Below are 6,546 nucleotides of genomic sequence, written 5' to 3' on the forward strand. Positions count from 1 at the left end.
CATCTAGTTTACGAAGGTATCATTGAATCCCAATCTCTCTAATACAACTCTTATAAATGACCATTCAAGCCTGTCATATGCCTTACTAATATATGTTTTGACTGCCATTGAACAACGAATGGTTGCTCCTGAGGCTTTCAGATAGTGTAGCATTTCATGCGTGATGAGGATGTTGTCCTGTATTGCACGATCAGGTACGAAGGCTGATTGATTAGCTGATACAATGTCGTGTAGAACCGGTTTAAGTCTGATAGATAAAATCTTAGAAATGGTTTTGTAGTAGACATTGCATAGGACAATGGGCCGGTAATCATAGACTTGCTTAGGACTTTGTATCTTTGGGATCAGTCTGATGTGGGTAGAATTAATAGAATATGGTAAAGCCGCCGAGATAAAGAAACCTTGAATTTCTTTTGTAATTGCAGGGCCCACTACGTCCCAATTTGACTGGAAGAAGCTTGCTGAGAACCCATCTGGCCCTGGCGCCTTGTCGGGATGAATCACAAACATCGCCTCACGGATCTACAATGCCGAGGGAGTAGTTGTGAGTTTCTCATTGGTCTCAGGGGTTATGCACGGTGCTATAGCTCTACTGACGATGTCCACTGCTGCAGGATTAGAGGAGGTGAAGATCTTTTTAAAGTATTCAGCAATGACTTTACCTATCTCATCCTCCTCAAATATCGGGTTTCCTGAGGTATCTTCAATCACTGAGATCCTGTTCCTAGCTCTACGGCCTTTAGTTGCAGCGTGGAAGAAGCCAGTATTCCTATCACCAAAGGAGAGCCAGAGTTGTCTACTACGTTGCTTCCAGAACTCCTCCTCCGCCTTGTAGGCCTGGAGGAGGTCGCGGTTGAGTGAAGAGATGGAAGAGTCCTCAATTAGAGTTGCTGCCATTGCTTGATCCAGTGCTGCTTTCAGTTCCACGATCTTCTTCTGACTGTTGACATACGATATTTTGCTCCAAGATGCTATCGCGTGTCTGCATCTGCTAATTCTTTCCGCAACGGTGAGGTGAGATCCTGAAGTCCAAGTAGCGTCCACAAGAAGTTTGATCTCAGGATTATCGCATAGTCGTCTATCGTATCTGAACAGTCGTGAGGGTTTCTTCTTTTTTGAATCAAAGGTGGATAGAACAGGCATGTGGTCGGAGCTTTCGAACTGGAGGTAGTGGGATCTTCCATTCGGGAACATATCTGACCAGGCGCTATTGGCCATTGCTCTGTCTAGTCTGCAGTGCACTAGGTGGGTACTTCTTCTGCCTCTCCATGACAGAAAATTCCCGGTGTGTTTGATGTCAAAAAGATCACATGAGGATAGGAAGGTTCGAAAAGCACTGAAGGAGCTTTCTGGTCTTTCTCTCCCTCCTGATTTTTCTGAATTATCTGTAATTTCGTTGAAGTTTCCAGTAAGGTACCATGCACTGTTTCTATTCAGGGAGATGTCAGATAGTAGGTTCCAGATACCTTGACGATGTTGGATTTCCGGAGCACCGTACACAGAAGTACTGAAGAAAGACACCCCCTTGAAAGAGACTGAAGTGTCTATGAAGTTTGGGGTGGATGTTAGGACCTGTAGATCAACATCACTCTTCCATAGTAGCGCTAGTCCCCCTCCTCGAGTATCAGAAGGTGAGACTAGGAAATGACATTCCATTTGTAGTGGTTCTAGCTCTTTCAGCACGAATTCATCTATGTTTTTTGTTTCAGAGAGGAACAAAATATCAGGGGAACTTGTCTTATTCATGTTGATGAGCCTTTGGACTGTTTGTGGGTTCCCCAGTTCACAACAGTTCCAGCTCAGTACGACTAAGGAAGAGGAAGAGGGAGGGTGTGAAAACCCGACGACGTCCCCGCGGGAGCTGGTGGTCTTGTTTGCCTCAAGCCTGAAGGCGTGCCTCTCCTTCTCTGTGTCGTTTGGATGGGTGAGACATGGGGGAATCCATGTTTGCTCGCATTATTGCACGTCATAGGTATGTTCCGTCTCCTCAGATTTGTGCCAGAGAAAAATCGTGGGCTAGTAGATGTTCTCCTTGACGTCCCCATTCTGTTCTGCTGTCTTCTGGAGGTAACCGGTGTAGACGTTACTTGGTCATGGAGTACACACACTTCATGTGCATTGTTTTCTGGTTGGGTATTGGATTGGAGGTCCATTGGGAGCGGTGTGTCCATTCTTAGTGCCTCAACATTTCTAGTAGCTGCCTCAATAATTCCTGCAGCAGTAGCTTCCATTAGTCCCTCCTCTTCGCTGCGGAGTACTCGTTGGCGTCTTGCTGCCGATTCAGTTGGATCTGCCACACTAGTATACTGGTAAGACACCTCTCTAAGTTCATTCATCACTTGTTCAGTAGTTGGGATCCTAGGATCTTTGGGGTAATCACTAATGGCTAAGTTTCGTTCCAGCGGGGGTTGTTGATCATGCGAGTTGTTACCACGTAGTAGTGGGGTTTCACTTTCTACCACTGCATCTCTGTGGTGTTGCGATGGGGGTGTTTTGTGTGTCTTCTCTTGCCATTGTTGCTGCGGGGAACGTTGTCGTTTGTAGTTGTAGTAATTAAGGCATGCTCTATGTCTCTCTGGTGTAGCGCGACCTCTACTCTCCCTCGAGGGGGAAGATTTTCTTTGACCATATTTCGGGTTCTTAGGGTCATGACCTCTTGAGGCATTAGATAGAGCTGGTGTTATTTTGTTCTGCAGCGGTCTTGCTCTGTTCTCTGGTAGTTGGACCCTTTCTTCAAAAGGGTTTCCATGACGATCGACCCTTGTTTTATAGGGGTCATCTTTATCTAAGTGTGCTCCATTTTCCGAAGAATCCTCTAGGGCAACCGTTCCAGAGGTTGGTTGTCTCCTTGGTGCTGTGGGGCAGTTTCTTGCCAGATGCGTCAAACTGTTGCACAGGGAACAGTGGTAGCCTAGGTCCTCATACTCCAGATAGATGGTTAGCTTTTCTCCTGATTCAAAGTCGATTATTGTATCTTTTATGAGGGGTTTCAGACCGTCGACTGAGATCTTGATTCTAGCAGCAGTTTTGGTGATTTTGTAGTCTTCAAGCGTGCCTAGATCCTGTCCAATATTATATATCATCTTCTCGTGCCAAAAATGGAGATGGAGTCCCTGTAGCTTTATCCAAAACGGGATCTGAGAGGGGAAGAGGGGGTAGATAACCGGTTCCCAGCGATGGAGGATCAACATCCAGTTGTTGTAGTTGTAAGGTATGTTGTTTAGCACGAAGGTGAGGTCCTCTTCCAGTTCGAAGCGAAACTGGAAGCAAGATTGTCCTAGGTCTGAGCCAAAGACATGTCCCTTCAGAGTCCATTTGCGTGGGAGAGCTGAGATGAGAGATCCTATAGATTGCTCCTTGGGATTTGTTACTCTACCTATCACCGTGAGCGCATTGTCGCGAATAAGAGCAGATCTGTTGAAGTCTGGTGCTCTGATGCGTCTGGGGGGTACATTGGCGTGGGATGTTAAGCCCTTTCCCTTTTCCTCTGCTGTGAACTTGCGAGAAGCCATTGTCAGTAGATGAAGTTGTGTGAGTTGTATCAGGCTGTCTGAGAATCACTCTAGTGGTAGAATCTGTAATAGTCTGATAGATGAGGCCGAAAATCAGCAAAAAGGCCCGAAGCAAGCTTTTAGAGGAGTTTCTTGTCGACTCTAAGCTTCAGTTTCCTATCCACAAGCAGCAGAGCAGTGCAAACAAGAAAGCCCTGGTTGTCATGTCGTGGTGTGAGCTCGAGTCTTGCATTCTATGGTGGGGAGAGGCCAGAGAGGAGTGCTTAGTATGAGTGTTTTCATACAAAATATTTTCCAAAAAATCTTATATTTTGGAACAAGAGGGAGTATAATGGAACGAAAGAAAATTAAATTGTGAGCGATTATCCTAAAGTTGAGCCTAGTGGACTTTTTGTTATTCAGCACGTGGCTGGTTAACTTGGAGGAATTGCAAGTCTGAGAAAAAGGGCACACTGAGTGAAGTTGAGAAATGAGAAAGAGGAAACATAATTCAAGAAGAAGGTTGAAGAAGCAAGGAGACGATCGATAGTTGAGTTGAAAGAGAGAACCATGAAGCCTATCAGAGAGAAAAAACGCACAAAGGTTTCCATGGAAGTATAGTTGAAATAGCTGATTTGATTGAAGCGACCGTGTACGTCTGATATTGCAAGCTAAGGTGATTTTGATTCATATGCCTGATCAGTGTTTCTTTATTCCCAAGTCATCATGAGTACCAATATTGTTTGGAAAGAAAAAAAAATTAGATTTTGACCCACGCTTTAAAAGTGCGGGATTTGTTCTTTATCAAAATCATATTCGAAAATATTATTATGATGTTAATTTAAACAGTATTTTGAAATCAAAGTGAAGTCGATTAGCCAGATCGGAACAATCGTGTCTCTTAATTAACCGAATCCAAGTTGAGCTAATAATCGGTTTTGAATTAAATAAAAATGTTGTGCGAACACCGGTCAACCATAACACCTAGTTCAACTTCAACCAAATACAAAACATAACTGGTTTAATTTTGATATATAAATAATGTGAAGAATTAAAAAATTATTTAGATTGCTTAGAAACTCTGTCAACTAATAAACACAGTTAATTAATAAATTTCTTCGGTCCCGAGATAAAAATCGATAAAATAATAAGGTAATATTTTTTATAAAGTCTTATGTAAATATATGGTCTCATTATAATCATAAATCAATAATTATATATATAGTTTATATATGTACAAAAAAATGTATTGTACTTTATATTCACAATAAAATTCATCATTGTTTTTAGTTTAATATATTTTTGGTGACGTTTAGTAAAATTGTTTCTAAAATAAAATTTTAATTTTATGAAACATATTTCATCTACACCAAATAATATAATAAAATAATAGAAGATTCAATTTTCTAAAATTCAGTTAATGTATGTACGGTAAAATCTAAAAAAGAAAAGTTTTGAAAATTAATAATTCTATAAATTAATAAAATAACATAATCCTAACATCATTAATTTATAGAGTTTTTACTATACTTTGAAGTGTTTTTTACTAATGGACCTCTGATTTAAAGGGCACATAATTTGCTATATTTTGAAGATTTAACAATATTTATAAACAATATTTATAAATAGTGAATTTAATGATATTTATTGTTAGCACGAGTTATTTATTTTATAGCTAAAATTTTATATATGAAAAATCTCTAACTAAATATAATGAAAATTATGTAAGGTTTTCAATTTATTTTGAAATAAGTGTAGTTTCTATATTTGGAAGAAATTTTGATACTCCCCTTTTTGCTATCTATAATATCTTTTCAAAATGAATGGAAAATAAAAATCTGGTTTGATAACTGAAATTTAAATTGTCTGTTCGTTTTGTTAGAATTTTGTTAAGATGGTTATTCAAAATATGGTTAGTATAAAAGTAAAACTCGTAAACCAGTAACATAACAGATTTTGTTTTAGGTATTAGGTGAAAAAAAAATATTGAAACTACATATATTGTTATTTTAAAATCTTATTCTAAGTAGTTGTCTTAAATATTATAAAATTTATAACTATCTATTATGTATCAATACAGGGTTTGGAGATGTTTTAGGGTTTAGATTTTATATTTAGAGTTATGATTTTAGGGTTTATAGCTTATATTTGAGCATAATAATGATTCGTCGTATTATAGTATATTTGTTACAAAATACCAACAATTATTGTTATTTTAAAACCCTATATTGAAAAGCACTCCTCAAAATAACTTGTTATGTAAGGAACAATATCTTCTTAGGATACGAGTGGTGACCAAGGAACAATGCATTCCTTAATATTCGTAAGAAATTTACTATTCATAAGGAAGAGTTTTTCCCCTCCATTCTTTTTCATTCTTTTTATTGTAGAAAAATATTGAATAAATCTGTTTCTCGCTAAATATGATAAGGAATTATTATTCCTCATCATTCCTATAATTTTATTTCTTTCTGTTCCTTTTTTATTTGTTCCCAATGTTCATGTAATGGTTACCAATTTGGCCCTTAATGTTTCTATATTTTAAAATAACCAAAGGTAAATTCGTATAGAGTCCTTCATATTGCAGTATATTTTAAGTTTTAACATATATGAAGGTTGATCAGCTGTGTTTGTTTGGTCGTAATGTGACGCAGTCATTAAGTGGTCATATATATTTTTATTTAAGGTAAATATAGATCCTACGATTTTGGTAAGTAATAATAATTTCCTTTATTTTCAATTAAAATTTAAAGGGAAAATTGGAAAAAAAGGGACACTTTCAAGTTAGATTTGTCTCTCTAAAACTTTAGCTACATCTTTTGTCATATTAGGATTTTAATTTTCATAAAAATTTTGGTAAGTAATAATAATTTCCTTTATTTTCAATTAAAATTTAAAGGGAAAATTGGAAAAAAAGTAACATATATGAAGGTTGATCAGCTGTGTTTGTTTGGTCGTAATGTGACGCAGTCATTAAGTGGTCATATATATTTTTCTTTAAGGTAAATATAGATCCTAGGATTTTGGTAAGTAATAATAATTTCCTTTATTTTCA

The sequence above is a fragment of the Brassica oleracea genome, chromosome C4, assembly GCF_000695525.1.
Source record: "Brassica oleracea var. oleracea cultivar TO1000 chromosome C4, BOL, whole genome shotgun sequence".
In the NCBI taxonomy this organism is placed as follows: Eukaryota; Viridiplantae; Streptophyta; class Magnoliopsida; order Brassicales; family Brassicaceae; genus Brassica; species Brassica oleracea.